This window comes from Ambystoma mexicanum, chromosome 5q, assembly GCF_040938575.1.
Source record: "Ambystoma mexicanum isolate Mex_15411 chromosome 5q, UKY_AmexF1_1, whole genome shotgun sequence".
Lineage (NCBI taxonomy): Eukaryota > Metazoa > Chordata > Amphibia > Caudata > Ambystomatidae > Ambystoma > Ambystoma mexicanum.
This window is the reverse complement of record NC_090933.1, coordinates 546,343,560-546,365,303: the sequence shown is the minus strand read 5'-3', so window position 1 is coordinate 546,365,303 and position 21,744 is coordinate 546,343,560.

Genomic DNA, 21,744 nt, shown 5'->3' with positions numbered 1-21,744 from the left:
GAATCTATTTAATTCTGCCTGAGACTCACACTCTTGAGTCCATAAATGAGCTTCACCCCCCGTACCCGTATTGCAGTTCAGACCCACGCTAACATGTGCATTCTAAAATGATGAACCATTGAAATGTAGAGTTTCACCTATAAAATTCAAAGCCTCTACTCCTACAGGATCCTGTTTGGATATTATTTTTTCCTCTGTTCCCTGTGACACAACAGTTTCTTCTTGCTCCAGTTATTCTTATTTCTTTCCGTCCTCCTTTGCCCCAAAATTCTTCCATATTTTTACATTGTGATCTTCGCTCCTTTGATATCTCTACTTTCGTATCCTCTATAGCACTCCCCTTCCTTGCTACATTCATGTTTTCAACTTTTTGCCAACTCAGCAAGTATCTGTCTTCAATATTCTCTTACTTCTCCTCTACACTCTCTATATCCTGCTAGCCCTTTCACCCCTTTCCATAACCCTCCAAAGCAATGGCTCACTCTGGGTCCTGTCTGGAGTGCTGATGGAAAAGGATTCAATCACTCCAGATCTTGCTTTGTTTCCCTCTCTCCACTCCTCCTGTGATTCCATTCTTCTTGTTCCCCAAAACACTCCTCTTTCTCTATGTCATCACCTGCATCATCTTTTTCAGCTCCTTAACAACATTCTCTCTCCACTTCCACCTGACCCCTCTCTCTCCTCCTCGTTGTCCACTTTCGACCTATCTGATTATTTCACATCTAAGGTTACTATTCTCTGTTCGGATTTTGTTACCCTTCCTTCATCCTCCCCCATACATTCCCATTCTTACCTTTCTTCCCCCTCCTCTTTCTCTATCTTTTACCCTCTTATGGATCTTGATATCACACAGTTTCATTCACGTACCCATCCCCACTCCTCCCCAACTGACTAAGGTCCATCCACACTTATCCCCTCTGTTTACCCCCATATTCCTCCTTACCTCTCTGCTCTCATCAGTCTTTCTCTTCCTCTATTTTTCCTTTTGCTTTAAGCATGCCACTAGTGTCCCAAACTGAAAAAAATCTTCTCTCGATCCCCCTCTTCTCTCCAACTTCCATCCTATTTCCCTTCTGTCCTTCTATCAAAACTTTTGCAGCCATTTTGTTACACGAAACTATCTTCCTATATACATATTCACTCTCTTCTTCCACCGCTTAACTCTGGCTTCCAACCTGCACGCTCCACTGAAAATGTAATTCTACACGTCTTCTAATTCACTTATTTCTGCACGTCACAACACACCTTCTGCAATACTAGTTATTCTCGACATCTTGGCAGCTTTTGACACCATTGACCACCCTACTCTCCTTTCCACTCTCTCTTTCATGGGCATTTCTGGACCAGCTCTCATCTGATTTGCATAATATTCTTCTGATATAGTGTCCTGGGCTGTCTGTCTCTCTTCCCCTTGTGCCTTCTACATGGTGTTCCCCAAGGTTATGTTCTTTGCTCCTGGTTGTTCTTCCTCTACACTATTCCTCTCTCCTCACTTATTTAATCCTTCAATCTATCCTGTCACTTTTATGCTGATGATTCCAAAATCTTCTTTTACTTTTCTGAATTCTGTGTTGCTCTTCTTGCCTGAGTCACTGTTTGTCATTCTGCCATCCTATCTTGGATGTTGTCCCATTTTCTTCACTTAAACCCTGTCAAAAATAGAAGTTCTCTTCTTTCCCCCATCTTTTCATTCTCCTTGTCACTCACCTCCTTTCCTTTCTTTTCTTTTCCTTTCCTTTCCTTTCCTTTCCTTTCCTTTCCTTTCCTTTCCTTTCCTTTCCTTTGCTTTCCTTGCTCTTTTTCTCTCCCTCCCTCTTAATCTCAATGCTTTCTTTGTTTCTTTTCCTGTGTACCCCATTATAATTTACACTCATATCAAATTGTGCTTGGGGGTGGGGGTGATATTGGAGATGGCCTATTGTAAAGGGATTTCAATCAGGCACACACCCAAGTCTCGCCGTAGTGCCCAAATTAAACCTTTATTAATTTGTGTCTAGAAGTTCAATATTCTGAATGATATACCACTCATATCACTCCCTTTTCAAAATACCCCCCCACCCCCGGTCACACTGAACCAGGAATCAGGCTAGTTTGCACCAGTAAATATTTATTTATTTATTTAGAATTTAAAATCACAATATATTTTTAATAGGTAACAACAATCACCAAGGGGTGACAAGAACAATGAATGATATGTTTAATGCACTGGGAATCAGGTCATGAACACGAAAAGAATGCAGCAAAGAAACAATACTTTTGGGTTGGTTTGGAACAGATAGCACTGTGGTTAGAAGTTCCCCCTGCAACACCCCTCAACCCACCAATAGGCAATTTAAATAGATGTGAGTAGAGAGCAGGTACTCAGGAATAATGCAGACCAAACAGAATATCACTCCCATCTTCCCCTCTTAAACACAAGAGAAAAACATATTTGACTTTTAAACTGTCAGAGTGGCTTTGAAAGTGGCTGAGCAAAACACTAAATGTGGTCAAAAATGCTTAAATTATTATACATTTCTATGGGAGCCGCTTTGAACAGGTGCAATCAACCAAAAGCAATGATTTAATCAAAAGAAAGCAATTGCAATCTCAAAGGCAAAGTGGGAAATAATTTAAAGGCAATGCACACGTGTAAAACTTTTTTTAAATGTAAATTCGTGGCAAACTTTTACTATGCGGTTTTTGATAAAAAACAGGTCACATACACTGTTCTGCGTTGCAATTTTTAGTTGTGGATGTAGCTATGGATCTTAGGTATTAGTGGGAAAAATGTTTTTCTATCTTTAAAACTGAGGGAGTTATGGAGGTTTTAGTGAGAGGTGTTTTTCGAAAATAAAGACACGAATTTGGACAAGAACTTCAGTCTAAAAGCAGGAAATATGGGTGGGACAAGATAATGCAAGGTATACAATAGTTCTCTGGCTTCCTATTAATCCACTGGGATTTAAGATTTTTGGCCGTCAAGATTCTGGTCAATGGATCAGTTCTATCAGGAAGGACAGCACATCAGGCGCGCGACAGGATCAGCTAGGCTGGTCACCGGAACTGCACGGGATATGCCCTTCTTGTTTCTGGATATTTCAGATCAGTGGAATTGCGAGTTCATCAGGCAAGCATTATGATAGCAAGCCAGATAGTTTCAGGATGCTTCTCCACACCACAGCGCTCCACTGGGTTGTAAGGATTAGTTAAGGATTAATGGAGGATTAAGGCCTAGCTGAAAATGGTTCAGCTACTGCTTGGCCTGGTGATTGGCATCTGTATCTGGAAGGATGTTAATGGCTGGATGTTGAATGCTGTATCGAGTGCTTCGCTGCAATCAGAAGAGAGAGTCTCTATGTGTTGTCAGTTGTCTCTATTTATCCATTCCAATGACATCACAAAAATGGGTGTATGGGCCTAACTTAACTTGCCCCTGTGAACTGGGATTGGATCAGAGCCTCATCTCAGATGATGTCAAGTTTATGGTTTGGTTTTTACAATGCTTAGAAACCTCCCCTAGTCACTAGTATCAAAATCTAATTTTGGCCTAAATACATATTTACACATGTGTAACCTCTACGAAAATTACATACACGGATTACATATGTTATGGAGTATCTGTGCATCAAAATCCCACATCTGTGAGACCCTGTTTCGCCTTTTTGCAGCATTTTGTCCATTTTACCATAAACATATTTTCCATACTTTCTCCCATTTGCACAAATATGCGTGTTTAGCAAAGTTTAACAATTCTAGCATAAATACAGTTCCCATAACACCACATATATTGCCATTCCTGTTCAGAATATGCTACCCAGTTCCACCACGTTTTGAAATGTAGGGCCAAAAATTAGATCAACAAATCGGCCCTTTTTATATTTTTCACCACTTCTGACAGCGAGTTATAAGTCTATAAGTCTCTACAAATTGTTCATTACATATTCTTTGCAGCAAATGGTCAGCCTTTTGTCCGTCTTTGGAAGCAAGGCACAGCCCCCACCTTTGGGATTTCCTTCTGCAAGTGTAGTTTACGACCTTTTCACACGTCCGTTTCCTGGCCTGGAGAATCTGCCATTTTTCAGTCCTTGGGAGCAGACAAAAGTCTGGTCTACCCCACAATTATCATGTGTCAGTGAACATCTGCTGAGAGGAATGTCCTCTCCTTGTGTGGAAACCTGTTTTTCGATCTCTTGCTTGCCCAGCCAGCCTAAGTTAATTCTTAATTTCTTGACATAAAATCCAGCATAAAACAAATTTGTGGCATCAGATGACATAGATTAATTACATTCTTACCTGTGGGATCAAAACAACTGAGATCAGTGTTCCTTTCAGCAACCATCCTTTTATATTTGCTAATCTGGCAGATCTTTAGTTGTAGACAACTTTAACGTTTAATCAGGAGAACCCATTTGACAGGGTCTGTCACTCACAGGTAGCCCAGTGTGGCTGCACACAGATTTTTGACAGGAATTATCACTCACAGGCAATCCAGTTTTGCTGAGAAAATGTTTTGCTCTTAACATTTCAGGACCTTGTAAATTCACAGTGCTTCATTAGATTAACTGAATTTTAGCACCAAGCAAGATTTTGAGTGTTGGAAAGTGTTATGTACAGGCATTTTGAAGTTCAGCAGCAAAGTAAATGTCATTTACAGGCAAATTTTGGAGTTTCAAAAGCGCTGTTGCTCCCTCTGCACTCTATGTTTACATGTCATGGAGCCCACTGGCACTTTTTCTGCAGCGTGTGCTCTGTTCCATCACACATGCACCATGGGTGGCAGGTTGTGCAGCTGTCTTTTTGTGTGTTGAAAAACGTGGTTTTGGAGGTTTTGGCGCACACAAGGGTTTGCTGCCATTTTACTGTTTATCGCACCATAGATAGTAGAGTGAGGCTGCATAGTATAGCAGAGTGGGTTAATACATCCCACACTATTCACTATGGAATTTAGAGAGCTGTGCCCCATATGTGCTTGCATTCTTTTACTGACATGCATCATGTACTGGCAACAGTTTGGCGGGCCATGCATGATGTGCATGGCAATACACCTGTACCCCCAGCTTACCTCCCTTTCATTCTTTGCTCCACATGTGCATTGTATTGTCAGGCTTTCTGCTTATCAGATTTCCATGTATGTTGCCCTCTCTGGGAGTACATGGATCCTGGTGGGCTGGCTAAGCAGTGGCTCACCATCAGATCGGCATCACATGTCATTTGCACATTCACTGAATGGTATGCTTCCTGTTGTGGAAAACTTCCTATTGTGCCTGGGATGGAACCAAAGTCACATGAGTTACAATCCAGTGCAGCAATCACATTAGGTAAATGGGCTGTTTCATAGAAACATGCCTTGATAGCTTTACACCTGGTTCGGGGTTTCGGGCATTTGCAATGTGATTTGGTGCATATTACATTAGTGCATTACACTTATGCTCCTATTTGGCATACATTATTTTCTTTGCCCTAGAAGAAAAAACAAGTGTCATCATAGTAACTTCCTGCATCATCCAGAGAAGAGGTCCTTGCATTTTCAATTGGTCACTAGAACTCTGTAACTCTTACAATCAGTATTTCTTTGGCACGTCTAAGCATGAAGGCAAACAGTTAATGGTAAACGTGCCCCAATGCTCCAATCACAAGAATATCACCCTAGGTGGCATTGATGATCCCCAATAAGGGTGCAATCAGTATGTGGTTGGTTGTTGCTTCTTAGAGATGTCCGCCTTGGGTTGATAAATCTATGTTTAAAATAGCACTGCTACTATAAGACAATGACTATATCCTCATATGGAGCACAGAAGCAAAATAATGTGCATACCTATAGTGGATTGTTGTATAGATCTGATCTAGAGGTGCAATTCCAGTGATGGCTACAAGGTGGCAAAGCACGTGTGTGGCTTTTAGCTGAAATGCTCTATTCTACTCTCAAATTACAGGCAGAAGGTTTTTTCTCACTTATTTTTAAACTGATAATTTTACAAATGGTGAACAGGAAAGCTTGAACATGGTTTTTCTCAGTCATTTATTTTGGTGAATGAGTTAAGCCCCATTGACCATGATGTGTCTCTGCAAGCTGGTTCATCAGGATGAATGCCTTAGTCCTGGACCAGCCTGCAAGTAGTTTTATGCTAGATTGTAGCCGTATTCTCCTTCTTTGAAAAATGTGTCATCAGAAATGTGTAAAAGGGATTCCTTCCATTAAAGTATAACTGTGTAGTGGGAAAAATGGGGAAGCATGTGAGTGCCCAAGTTTTCAATCAGTGACCACCACAGCAGGCAAGTGTAAGGACAAAAATGGGAATCTCTGATTATCAGTGGCAATGTCCATTACCCCATGTCCTTGGCCTAGAATGTGACTGAAAGTACTACAAGCTATCAACTGTGCTCAGGTAATATTGGTTCCATAATTAGTAGACTATTGAATGCAGCTGCCATCTCCAGATGCGGTAGTGTTTTCACTTATTCAATTCCCAGAAGATTGTATTTGTATTTGACTTTAAATAAATTTCATCTAATGTACAGTTATAGTCTAAAAACATTAAACAATGCATAGAATTAGGTAAGTACACACACATGCTTTAGGTTATAGCTATAGGATCAATCAAATAATGTGCAATCATAATTCAGCAAATTGGCAGCTTCATTGGCAGCAGGAATCAGGCAAATATGGGAAATGTTGACCACAGTCAAGTTTCATATGCAAGGTCTCCGCAATAGAGGTCACTTTGAGCATACTGATGAGGCAGCACACCAAGATCTAAACGCTCCATGGTGATTCGCAGTGAAAGACTGTGCAGCTCAGTTGCACAATGCATTGAATATTTCTGGGTAGCATGCTTTCCTGCATCATGGTCATCTACATTAAGATCATCATATTGTTTGTTACGGTCCCCTAGAGCATAAAACTATGTCATGTTATCTGATAATGAATGGACCAATTGCAGGCAGAGAAACACTACTCAAATGAAAGGGTTGAGAAAAAACCAATTGAGAGCATCCTCCCTTATTATTCATTCAAGATTTAGCACATTGATGTGTAAAAAATCTCACCTAGATTTACACAAACTTGTTTTTATATAGTTTTTGGTATCTGCTTTTTTTGTAGTTTAAAATATACTTCTGAACATCATTGATTATGACAAAACAAGCAACCACAGTTTGCACAATCGGAACAAAACAAAAGCAAGTTGGTACTCTTGCACACGGTTCTATATAGAGAACATAATACAATTACTACTGTCGCTATCCAAAGGGGGCAACAGAGGTCAAAATTTGATAAACAAATGAACAACATGTATATAATACATATATTAGTGTAAAACAGTAAACATTGGTAACACTGTGTTTAGAGGGAAAAATGCGTCTACACCCGGTGTTTCAGCCCTATAATGGGGCTATGCGGGTCAATTTCTTCCTAGGACCTTCGTCAGGACAGAGGAGTACTATGCAGTCTGGATGTTCAGGAGGCGCAGTAGGATGAATGAGGGATAATGAGGGGAAGCTCCAAGCATAACAGCAAGAAAACATGTGAAATACATCCCTAGATGTGTATCATGTCTTAATGGACATCACTTACCTGTGGGAACAAGAGTCTAGCCACAGGTGTAAATGTAGAAGGTAATCCCAAGACCCAAGTCGCCTCTGGGTAATGGTCACAGTGGACACCTAATTAGAAAAATGGGGGAGGATTTCAGGTTACTAAATGTATTAGTGTAATTTAGTTCTGGGTGGAGTGTGTTAATAGCAGTGATTCTAAAACACACTACAAAAACAGTCTTACCTATTTTAAGGCAGCCGTAAAGTCGATTGAATCGAATGCTTCAGCATAATAGTCATGGCGGTGCCATAAATGCAGAGCTGGAGGAACAAAGAACACACAACAGCATCAGCGTGTATGCTGGTGTGGACTAAACTTGAAAACATCATGTCAATGTATATATTCATCTACTGGGAGTGCAGTATATGTCATTTTGAAACAACTGAAAAAACTAAAAAACAGGCTTACCTATATTAAGTAAGCCGCTTGGTTAATGGATCGCTGATGGCACCATAGTATTCAAAAAGTGTCTGCATCTATAGTGGGGCAAGCCCTGAGTGCTGCAAAACACATGTAGACACAGGTTTAAAAAATGCCTATAGCAGCGTGTCTACGAGGTGCACAACTCGTAATGATCTAGGAATGCATTCTCGTCATACCTTGATGGAGGGAGTGTTAGTCCCTGTGGTGGATCGAAGCAACTGCAGCGTGTTGCAGAAGCACTAGCGCGAGGATTTCAAAGGGCTGCTGTTGAGCCAGCTTCCACAGAGAAGAACAGCGGTTAGGACGCCGTTGCTAGGCGCCAGAGCTACATATAGCAGGGGCCATTTTGGAATGGTGTCCGCGTAAAAGGATATTATGATGAATATCCGAATACGTAGTCACAAAATAAGCACGACCAAGAATTGTCATGGGACACATTGGAGTCTAGGTAATTTTTGTGTTATTGCCATTCCGTGTTTGTGTCCGTTCCCATGGCAACCGTACACATGGAAGAACGAAACATTCAAACCAAAAACACTCTCTAATTGGTACTCAATCCAGCGTGTGGTGCGATAATTGAATGAGTATCAGAATAAAAGAATCATAGGGGAAAAGCTGAAATGGTGCCAACCCCATGTCGGTGTCCATAACCATGGTAACGGTACACAACATAGAGAGCCATTCACGTGTGTACTCACACGATGTTGTATAAGTGCGTTGGACTGTTAGCACACAAAGTCGAACAGTCACTGAGACACCGGTGCTAAAGGAACGGTGTACCAATTCGAAAACGATCGCAAGTGATCGGTCGGTACTGGAGCACATGTCTTAAGGACGTCAGTCACATGTGCCAAAATATTAAGTATTGTCACATCTAGTGTGGGGGAAAAAAACGTGCATGAGTTCATCCTAAGGAGTTATATGGGCGTGGATTGGTAAGGCTTTGCAATGTTTAGTGGAATTCTGTAAAGAGGGGGCAAAATTAGAGGGGGGTCCCAAAATATTGTAAAGGCTTATAAATATGGTGCCATTTGACGAATCTGCACAAAAGTTTCCAAAACAATTTTAAATCTAGATTTAAATGTTTTTGTAAAGTTTGGTGGTATTTTCTCAAAAGGGGGCTAAATTAGAAGGGCGTCTAAAAATATTTAGATAGCTTATAACCTTGTTGCCATTCGGCGAATGTAGACAAATGTTTTCAGAAACATTATAGACCCAACATTGAATGTTTGTGTAATGTCTGAATGGATTTTGTCAAGTTGGGGGCTAAGTTATATGACTATTGTATGTACATACATTTTGACACTTTTGAAAAAATAAAGCATGGGACGATTTCATGCAAACTCGTGTAAGGAGCATTGGCAAGGACCTTTAAGCATGGGTTTTCAAATGTGCCTGTGTTTTGTTTTTTGACAAGTGCCAAAATGTAGGTACAACAAATTGTTATATACCTTTAGTGACTGAGGTATAGCCTGTGGCCATGGCCAGTGGCCAAATTGTCCGGGTCATGTTATAAGGTCATGAACCAGATAATCTGGCTACTGACCATGACTGCAAGGACATAAAATGGGGTTAAAAGTTAAAGTCTCCATGTCCACCTGGGACCAGCTATGTGTTAGAGTTATTCGAAAGTGGGATAGGATTGAAAGGGAAAAAATGTGCTTGTGGTAATATGGTCATAGGGTTCTGTCTTTGCCTTCTGCAGGTTGCCATAGAAAGGGAAGCAGGGCTTTGTATCAAGCCCTGCCTTCCCTTTCCATGGTGGCTATCTTGGAAAAGGATTTTCCTTCCTACCTCAGGACATCGCAGGCGTCCCGCTGTAGAAAGAAAAGTCTATTTTTTAGCACCCCCGGTTCCCGCTTTGGGAATCCGGGGTGCTAATGACCTTTATCACCCATTGCCGGGCCTGGAATGGAGGATAATGGTCCGGAGCCCTCGTTATTTCTTTATTTATTTATTTATTTTGCACTGAAGCCCGCTAGCATGCAGCGCACACAGACACAGTTCGCTTGGGCTGATTACTTGGGCTGCTGGGTCATATCCCCCACTCCAGTGCCTGGAACGGGGGATGAACGCCACATTATTCCCGTTAGCATAACACAAATTGCTCATGGAAATGTTGGAAAAAAACATATTGAGTCTATCTACTTTACTGATATATGTAAAGTAGATGGAGTCTATGAGATTTTTTTATTTCTATTTTTTATCTGTGAAAGGTGGTTCCTAAGGGGACCTTTCTTTTGTTTTTAAAAAAAAAAATGTTTTCAGGAGAGGATAGAACATAAGGTGAGCAGGAAAATGCGCAAAGAGGCAAAAGCACTAATTTGGAGGGGTAGGTGGACAGGGGAAGATGTTCCATGTGTGTTACTTCTAAGGTAGCGGGCCGTGCTCCTTTATTACAGGTTCAAAAGTATTTAGAAATGTCTTCCCCCTGCAGAGTGGTATGTTGCAGTACATACAGAGGACTGCTGTCTTCAAAAGATATGGATCAACAGCTTATTTTATTACTTGCAAGGTAGCTGATGGGATTTTGTGTCCCACAGAAGTAGGCTGTGTGGTTACATGATTAGTTGAGGAAGATGTTGTGGAGGAAGACAGCCTACTACTTGCTAAGAAAGGAAAAATCTTTTTGAGAGTATTGCGGTGGTTGGATTTGGTGTGGCGGCACATGGAGGTGGTCCCATAAGAGTAATGTCCAGGTAGTCCGCGACTGAGTACAGTGCATTTCACTTTTGTAGCTTTAGCCTTTGGTACATTGCCAACTGTGGTAAAGAACTGCCACACCCATGATTCTCTCTGGGTACTAGATGTAGGCACTTCCTCTACCTCATCTTGGTTCTCTTTATTTTCTTTGGAAATACTGCTCTTTTTTGTTATGTGGGTCCTTCCAGCTGGTGGTGGTGGTAGCTCTTGGAGAGAAGGGATGGCAATAGCTGATGGCATTTTTTAAGAAAAATAGCAGTTTTGCTACTATTCTTCCAAGTATGTGTTTTGTACTAGATTGCTAATGGATAATGAATAAGAATAGGTGTAGGAGTTGTCCAAGGGAACATTTTGAGCTTGAAAACTCCTAGATCAGTAGAAAATGCAGTTCCGAACTGTTCTCGAAGCAAGGACCCGAACACAAAGTGCAAATGCGTTCATTGATACGTCATCATGCCGCACGCGAGCGCATGGTCACGTGGCACTGTCTGAAAGGTCTGTGATGATGTCAGATGTTCTTGGACGTCAACGGAAGCAACAACAGTGGAAAAAGTATAGAAGTGTTCAAAATGATGCTACAAGGTGAGAAATGGCAGAGTTTTAAGGGGAAACTTTGTAAACTGGACAAAACGTTGCTATATTGGTATGATATTAGTAAGTTTTAGGAAAATAGCATGCACTGGTAAAAACCCATGAAATTCCCTGAAAAAAAACGTTGTTAAAGAGATTATGATTAAGTTGCACCAATAAAAACCTATAAAATTCACTGACAAAACTTTGTGAAAGTGACGTTATGGTAAAGTTGCACTAATAAAAACCTATGAAATTCAATGAAAAAACATTGCTACAGGGATCTTATGGTTAAGTTGCACTAATAGAAACCTATTAAATTCAATGAAAAAACATTATGGTTAAGTTGCACCAATACAAACCCATATAATTCACTGAAAAAAACGTTAAAGGGACGTTATGTTTAAGTTGCACTAATAAAAACCTATGAAATTCAATGACAAAACTTTGGTAAAGGGATGTTATGGTTAAGTTGCATAAATAAAAATCAATGAAATTCAATGAAGAAATGTTGTTAAAGGGATGTTATGGTTACAAGTAAAACCAAAAAAACTCAGAAATTCACCAGTTATGGTAAGATAAGCAGCCATAACTCAGGCCACCACTATGCACTGCTAACACTAACACCCAGGACACCAAAGATGACATCATAAATGTCATTGATGACATCACTGATCACATCACATATCTGGCCTACTTATTTTTGTTCACTGACATATCTAGGCCAGTTGGTTTTTTTCACTGACAGCCAGAATATAAAAATTCAAAAGGTGCTGTAATCTAGATGTTAACCTTGTCATATGTTCTTAAAGTACTTTCCTTAGGGTTTGGTCTCAGCTCATGGTGCACGTACATGGGGCAATAGGCATGCCTCAAACACCGAATTCATGTGTATACGTGAAAATAAACTTTAATGCTATTAGCATTTTCTGATGGTGTTGTTTATTTCTTTCTTACTTTAGCTTCCCTGTATGTGCCTCTAATGTGTATGCATTGTGGCTCTTCATATGTATTGTTATTACTAGTACAAGTGTCTATTAAGTTTTGAATTGTTAGCTAGTTATAACATGTTTAACATTACACAATCACCCCTGACATCTTCTCACCAACATTATAAACACAACCCCTTGTAGGGACTTTTCATCCAAATTAATTTCACATGTGATGTCATCAGTGATGTCATCAATGACATTGGTGATGCCATCTTTGATGTCCTGGGTAGCAGTGCACAGTGGTGGTGCAAGTTATGGTTGCTTAGCTTACCATAACTGGCGGATTTCAGAGGTTTGTAAGTTTTACTTGTAACCATAACGTCCCTTTAACAACGTTTTTTCATTGAATTTCATAGGTTTTTATTAGTGCAACTTAACCATAATGTCCCTTTAAACAAGTTTTTTCAGTGAATTCATAAAGATACTTACGTGCCCAACATCGGGTACATCTGTAATAGGAGAGATTGGAAAAGCATTGGGTGAATTTACTCTGCTCTTTCAAGTTATCGGTTATCCCAATGGCACTCAATATTCCAGACTGGCAGAACTCCTGCTCAAGTGGTTGCCATTGTTTTCTTCCTCATCCAGGCATGCCTGGGCAAGCTGAAGCTAAATGACGCTGGCTGCAACCTTTTACCTACACGAGTGCACATGCACTGAGATTTGCTCACAAATTGGGGGTGTTTGTCTCAAATACACAGCGAAAAAAGGACGCCTGACTTTAAAAAAAAAGATTTTAGTGTGGCAAATGTCGCATGGAATATAAAATATGCTCTTAACAGGAAAAAACAAAGTATATTTAATTATAATATACGTGCTCTCACCGAACAATATCAGCGTTACATTCCTGACTGATTTTTTTTAACACCGATTTAGTCACCACCCACCGTAACTTCCATTAACAACATGCTGTCAACAAGCCTCAGCCTCCGGCCACATGTGCTCTCGAGTCTGCTTCCCACAGATATTATATAGTCCATTTATGAGAGCCGTCTAATGAGGAGTCTTCGTTAGTGAAAAACGCCTGCTTGCTGAAAAATCCTTAATTAATATGCTTCCAATTAATAGCCAATTAATAGCAGGTGGCGCACATAAAAAAACATTCTTTCGTACATTATCCAGATTCATCTGCTTGCGCTGATCAGAGTCCGGTACTGCAAGTACGTCCAACAAAGTCAGAGAGTATTTCGATTTAGTTCTGTGGTCTCTTTATTCCACATTTCACAGATTTTCGTTTCTGAAAGTACAGGTCTTGGACCATGCGACTCTACCCAGTATACCTCTCTGTTTCGTAATTGGACCCCTACTCTTCATAACCCCACTTTCGGTTGTTAAATCTGCCAGACAAAATACTGCATCCTGGCCAAGTTCACGGTTGTGCAGTGAGTCAAGCATGGCGTCTCCATCCCAGCCAACAATAAGCAGCCCAGACGAAGTTGAGCGGTCAACATAACGCTGCAACGATCTGTCGGAAACGGTGGCAGTCCTTGCATTTCTAACTGTTTGAGCACCAAAGCCTTCTTCGCAGGGTGATCAATCTGTCATCTACGTTACACTGCAAGCAGTTAAAAAGTAACTCTAGGGAAATTGGAGCCATTTAAAATAATTGAAATGTTTTGATTATTGTTTAAATGATTAGGATAATGCTGCCTCTTAAACATCCCTTCGTTAATCAGGCTCTCTTTCATACATACTCCATGCCAAAACGTACAGTGCACAAATGTACCTGGCAGTGGCTGTCTACTGACACTCTAGAGCAGCTCTGCTGTAGTGTCAATGGGACAGTTTTAAAAGGCACACTGCATTCCTGAACGCATCTACTGGAACCCAAAGGTAGGGTGGCTTGTTTACTGTAGCACCTCTGAATCAGAATATCATGATTGTATGCCCTAAGAAACCTGATGGCAGTTGATTAATACATACATATATGCCATTTCTAGTTATGACATGGTGTCTACTGCAATCACATAATTATTTATTTGTATTCATTTATTTATTGTGCATTTGTAAGGCACTTATATATTGTAAAGGGATTTCAATTAGGCACAAACCCAAGTCTCACCCAGCATGTAGTGCGCAAATTAAACCCTTATTTATTTTTGTCTATACGTTCAATATTCTGAATGATATACCACTCATATCACACCCTTCTCAAAATACCCCCCGTCACACTGAACAGGAATCAGGCTAGTTTGGAACTGTAAATGTTTATTTATTTATTTAGAATTTAAATCGCAATATATTTTAATAAATAACAATCACCAATGGGGTGACAGAACACTGAATAATATCTTTAATGTACTGGGAATCAGGTAATGGACACAAAAAGAATGCAGCACAGAAAAGGATAATTTTGGGATGGTTTGGAACAGATAGCGCTATGGTTAGAGGTTCCCCTACAACACCCCTCAACCCACCAATAGGCAATTTAAATAGATGTGAGGAGAGAGCAGGTACTCAGGAATAATACAGACCAAACAGAAGGTCACTCCAACCTCCCCCCCTTAAACACAAGAGAAAAACGGATTTGACTTTTCAACTGTCAGCCTGGATTTGAAACTGGCTGAGCAAAACACTAAATATGTTCAAAAATGCTTAAATTCTTATACCGCTTTGAACGGATGCGAGCAAGCAAAACCAATGATCTAATCAAACGAAAACATTTGAAATCTCCAAGGAAAAGTGGGAAATAATTTAAAGACAATTCACACATGTAAAACTTTCGCAAAATGTAAATTTGCAGAAAACCTTTACTACGCAATTTCTGATAAAAACGGGTTTGGGTTGTGGAGATAACTAAGGATGTTAGGTATCAGTGGGAATTGAAATTTCATTTCTTTAAAACTGAGGGTGTTATAGAGGTTTTAGTAAGAGGTGTTTTTCAAAAATAAAGACATGAATTTGGACAAGAACTTCAGTTTATAACCAGAAAATATGGATTATTCTTTTACTCAAGACTAGAGCATGCAGGCTAGACAACCAGTTTAGGACGAAGTAAGCTTTGAGACTGAGTCATGACTTCAGTAACAGATCCCCAGCACCTTCCCTGGAGGAACCAGTCCAAACACTCGAAGTGGGATTTATGGATAAAAATGACTATGAAAATGACGCTTTAGCAAATAGACAGGGTAGATAGCACTAAAGATTTTGACACTGTGACTGGTTATGAAATTAAGGATAGTTCAGGGATTTGGGGTGGGACAAGATAATGCAAGGTATACAATAGTTCTCTAGCGTCCTATTTATACTCACAATCCACTGGGATTTAAGATTTTTGGCCCATCAAGATTCTGGTCAATGGATCAGTCTATCAAGGAAGGACAGCACATCAGCTAGGATCAGCTAGGACGGTCACTGGAACTGCACAGAATCTGCCCTTCTTGTTTCTGGATATTTCAGATCAGCGGGATGGCAAGTTCATCAGGCAAGCCTTATGGTAGCAAGCCAGATAGTTTCAGGATGCTTCCCTACACCACAGCGCTTCACTGGGTTGTAAGGATTAGTTAAGGATGAGGCCTAGCTGAAAATGGTTCAGCTACTGCTTGGCCTGATCATTGGCTTCTGGATCTGGAAGGATGTTGAAGGCTGGATGTTGAATACTGGAACAAAGTGCTTCGCTGGAATCAGAAGAGAGAGTTTGTCCTATGTGTTGTCAGATGTCTCTATTTATCCTATCAAATGACATCACAAAATGGGTGCATGGGCTGGCTTACCTAAACTTGCCCCTGTGAACTGGGATTGGATCAGAGCCTCATCTCCACCCTGCATCCGAGTGATTGGATCAAAACCAGATGATGCAACGTTTATGGTTTGGTGTTTACAATCCTTAGAAACCTCCCCTATCCACTAGTATCAAAATCGAATTGTGTCCTAAATACATATTTATACATTTGTAACCTCTATGAAAATCACATACAAGGATTACATATTTTATCGAGTATCTGTTCATCAAAATCCCACACCTGTGAGACATTGTTTCGCCTTTTTGCAGCATTTTGTCCATTTCGCCATGAAAATATTTTCCACACTTTCTCCAACTTTCCACAAATATGCGTGTTTACCATAGGAATGTGTGTGCAAAGTTTAACAATTCTAGCATAAATACAGTTGCCATAAAACCACATATATTGCCATTCCTGTTTAGAATATGCTACACAGTGCCACCATGTTTTGAAATGTAGGGCCAAAAATTAGCTTAACAACTCCCTTGAAATTCTTAAAGAATATGTTTTTCTGTATAATAAATTTATTTTCATGTACTCCTAGGTTTTTCCATTGGATTTGTTGTCTCTGTGACTTCCTTTGAAAGTACATACCTTATAATAATATGGAGATTTAACCTTAAATCATTGACAGCATTCAGGACTGTCTCTGGCATGGGTTCCTTTCTTAGGTGCCTTGTTTTGAATGTATATACTGCCCCCACCCAGGCATGCACACCGGGGCAACCTATTGTTTGTATACATGTCTTCAGCATCATAAGCAGGAGGTGCGTATATTGGATGAAAATACCCTGCTGCTGCCTATAATTCCTTTAAAGGACACATTCCCTGCTTAGCTTCCCTTGTGCTATCATTTTTGGGAGGAGTAAGAGGAGCTGGGGATGTTATGTCCTCCTCTTCATGCTGATTAAGCATCCACTCCTTCTCGGGCGGGTCTTCGTTCTTGTTTGGTACATCCTGCACAATTCTAGAATAGCTAATTTTATTGTGCTTCTTCCCTGTGTATGGAGCATACAAATAAGTTGTTATATGTCGCAATACCGTTTTTGACAACAAACCTTCTAGAGGCCATTGCATCAGTGTTTTATTAGTTGTGCCCTTCACCCCTTCCGCGTGGTACTGCCTTATTTTAGGTGTGTATACTGCATAGATGTAAAAGAGGAGTGTCACCCATGAAGACAAGTCATTCTTGACTACCAATAAGTACGGGTTCTTAAATCACATTTACCAATAAAGATTAACCAATTTTAAAGTCTTTATGGTATTGTTTCTCTATATTTCATCGTTTATAGTTCTATCGACTCTTGCTGGCCTGTTCTATTATTGCCACTGCAAGAACTTTTACTATGCTTTCTCAGCTTTTATCCTTCCCTGATTGATGTCAATCGCTTGATTTTAAGGTCTAATATTCAACTGATTTTATTACTATTGTTTTATATTTCTTAGTTTATACACAATAGATGTTTTACACTAACATATGTATACCCCAAATAAACATGCACTTTTCTTTTTTTCTGTGATCACCTTCCTGTACTTGTCCTTAGTAAATGTATCTCATCTCACTTGTTACTTCATTTTGGAGTTTAATATACATTGTATTGTTCTTAATTGGCACTTTGCCTCAGTAATCCCTATTAAATACTCTTTATAATGTTAATGTATATTGTTTGGTCCCCTTGAAACATGAAATCGATGTATCTATCTCTTTAAACACATATCCTGTTAACATATGTTTACACTTAGGCTATAGACCTCCCATTTATTTGCCACTTTCAGTGCTCTAGTTACATCCGTGGCTCAGGTGGAGTCCCTCGGCATTGACTCTTCCCCAATCGTCCAGTTTGCCTTCAGTCGGCTGGGCACCTGCAGGGATCAGAATGGAATTTCTTTAAAGGGGCACCTGCCAACCGATTCTTTCCACACGTGTGTATTGCACACCAATCTCCACAGGAAGCTCCACGATCTTTGTGCTAATGGCGAAAGTCGTCGATAGTCCGAGAGTCTAGATCTGGGCCTAAGTAACTGGATCTTTGACCATCCACACCACTACCAAAATGTTCAGTAGGTCTTTGGAGCATATTTCAAGCGCAGAATGGAATTACCATAGTAAATGATCTCGGACCCAAATAACCCCACAGACTCACAGAATATGGCAAAGTACTACTTTATTGTCATCTCAAATGGAGTAGGGAAATCTGGTGACCATACGAAATGCAGCTCACACACTCTCAGTTACTTTTCTCTTACACAAAGACTTTATCCTTCGATGTGCGTCAGCTATGATGTCATCCTACATGGCAAACAGTAAAACCTATCGAGGGGTGGGATTGCTTAAGGTAACATATATACATAGTAAATCGGTTATCGCAAGACTCTGATGGGGTGTGTTTTCTTCATTGTTACCAATTAGTATGTCTCCAAGCAACTTTGGCAACTCAACCTCTTGTGGTGCAGAGCTTCAAGTCTCACAGCATAAACGCGTGCAAAGACCTGAGAGGTAGGCCCAAATGTCGGCCCAAAGGAGGACTAGCCATTTTAGTTGGGCCTGATTTTGATGTGCTCTCTGAGATGATTCCCACTGGGACTGAGGACCTTATGTGTCTAAAACGGACCAGCAGTAATGAGGCATGCTTGCTGTTATTTCAAATCTTTAACAGAGTTGGAGGTAAAGATCATCTAGCAGGCCTGAAGGCTATGAGTCAACTGGTCAACTGGTTAAGGGGTTGGAGTGTTCACCCAGTAATCCCCCCCATTTTACTGGTAATGGGGTTTTTTAATGTTTAGTGTGAACCTGTGGAGGCTCTTGATGGCCTTTGGGATGATCAAGATATATTATATGGGACTGCTAGACCTGCAAAAATACACCTGGCTGCTGTTGAAGTAGCTAAGATAATGTTTGAGCTTGGCTTCAGGTGTCCTTGCAGCATGTAGCATGTAGATACATCAACATATTGCCGTATAGCACTACTGGGGGAGATAGAGCAGTTTCAACCTCCTTCTCGATAAAGAAAGTCAAGGAGGCACTGGAGTGTCTATGTTGAGGCAAATCCCCGGGTCCAGACGGGCTGCCGATCGATCGGTTTAGGGATGAGCCCGATGTATGGGCACCCATTTTAAAGCAGGTGTATTGCCATGATGGGGAATGTGCCGTAATCTTGGCATAGTGCAATAATAGTACCTATCTATAAAAAGGGGGACCATTACCTGCCATGCAATTAACAACCAATATCTTTACTTGATGCCCCAGGTAAAGTTTACGCAAATGTACTAACTACACTGTTTCAAAAAATGGTCCTCCGAGAATGGCATATTGTATCACCTTCAAGCAGGGTTCCTCCCAGGTATTAGCACCTTAGATCAGTGCGTACGCTTGAATACTATCATGTAATGGCAAAAGAACTCAGGGTTTACCAGTTTTTGTTGACTTACAAACAGCTTTTGATAGTGTAAGTCGTATCAAGCTATGGCACGTTCTGAGAGAAAAAGGAATCCCTGTGGCTCTTTTAGAAAACATTCAAGCTCTATATTGTCACAACAGGGCAGCTGTGAAGTGGGGGGTGGACAGTGAGATTACGGACTACTTTTCTGTAGAGAACGGGGTTTGGCAGGGGTGTGTGCTGGCCCCCATCATTTTTGTGTATACATCAACATCATTATAGAGACACTGCTGGTGGCATGTCTTGACCCTCCAAGGCTGGGAGGGAACAGATTCCCAGTGCCCTTCTATGCTGATGATACAGCTCTTATCCACAACCCCGAGGGGGCTAAAACATAACTTAAATATTTTAATGGAGAAGTGCTAAGAATTGTCTATTGTCATGTAACCTTGATGAGACCAAAGTGATGGTCTTCGGTAGATGGAACCAGACGAAAATCAAACTAACCATCTCTGTAGGTGAATATGTGCTAGAGCAGGTGTAGAGGTATGACTATCTGGGGGTTATATTTGCCAAGGATCTCACATGGGCAGCTCCTCTTGTTAAAGCTGCAGCTACCCTGGAAAAATATAGTTGGGGAATACGCTGCCTTTATAACAAAATGGGAAGGGGTGCAGTTACCCCTGCTATCAAACTGTATCAAGAGCAGGGGACGGTTGCGGCTTTGTATGGAGCAGAAAGCTGGGGCGGAACTGAGTCTGTTGGACAATGGCTTCCTAAGCAACCTTCTTATGCAATCCAATGGACTGCCTTTGGCAAGTCTAAGGTATTAGTGTACCCTTAAAACCATTTGTGAAATCAAAGCCATAACGCCTCTAACGTACTGGGCAAGGCTCTGGAGTACTCCGGAACTCGCTAAATATTGTGAAGCAATGGCAAACTTGAGAGGCACAGAGGGTTTGGGACCTATGCCTTGGCTGCGATTTGCCAAGAGTGGCTTTGAGAAGTTGGGTATCGGGCTTCTCTGTACAAGCCCAGAGAGTTTAACCCAGAGGTATAATGCTGGGCTGAGGAGTAATTGCCACAATGCCATGCAAAATCAGATGAGAATTTCTATTGAGGCCTTAAGTACTTGGGTGTGCTACATAATGTTGAAACAGGACTATGGCTTTGAACTTTATCTTGATTTGGTAGTGCCTGCTTATGCCCGGTGCTTATATATACATTTACGCACCAACACTCTTAAACTGGAAAGCTATAAGGCAGGGTGGTCTTCTACACCGGAGTTGGGCTGTAAGGTTTGTGGCAACCCTCTTGGAGTCTATCAGGCATTTCTTACTATTCTGTCCAGGATATTTACAGCTGAGAAAGTGTTATCTGCTACCAGTACTATGCTTAAAGAATGTCAGATCGTCTACTGAGGCTGTGACCATGTGTAAGAACACCACAGACCTGAATTTGATGTGCTATATTGCTAAATTTGTACACAGAGCTTGGCTGCATCGGGCTCACTATTGAATACTGACTATCCAATGGGACTGGATAGTGAAGATCTGTGCTCATGTAACTGATGAATCTTATATTCTTCTGGATCATGGCTTTGATTAATTGAAATTTTGCTCATTTTGATTACTGTGATTCAATGAATTTGCATATGATCATATGTATGTGATTGTTTTTATGCTTTTATGGCTTTTTGCCAAATAAAGTTATGATCAACACACATATACCTATATTATGTATAAGTGTTAATAACATAAGTGGCTGCCCCATATCTAGTAGGCACGCCTCAAACTATCTCTAAATAGATATCATACTGATAATGAAAATTAATAACAGAGGATTGGCTATTTCAACACTGTAGAGCATGCCATTACATAGCATACTATCCCGACCTTGGACATTCAGCTCACTAGCAGCATGTGAACAGAACGAAACCCAGGTTCAGAGAACAACCTCAGACCACTGCCCACTTTGGTCAATAAGCCTACTATCTCTCATCAGTTAGATCATGAGCCAAGGCTTCTCCTTTGTAGTTGACCTTGCTGCCTATTTTCTTCTCTGGGACTTTTAAGGGAGTTTAGGTACATCGCTATCTTCATCTGAGGCTTATTGAATAGACCTTTTTTCCGAATCTTGCACCACACGTCAGTAGACCACAAATGTGTCCATTTCGACCTGAAATTTACTGCTATTTGATTTCATTATGCTGGGTGCTATCACTCCTCGTGGCCTCTGGAGACTTAGGGGGTCATTACGAGTGCAGCAGTAAGGGGTTAACGGCACCAGTAAGGATGCTGGTGCCGTTAACCCCTTACCGCCGCATTCCGAGGTCCCTTAGCGGGTCCCCCTAAGGCCAGCTGGTAAAACCAGCCGTCTTT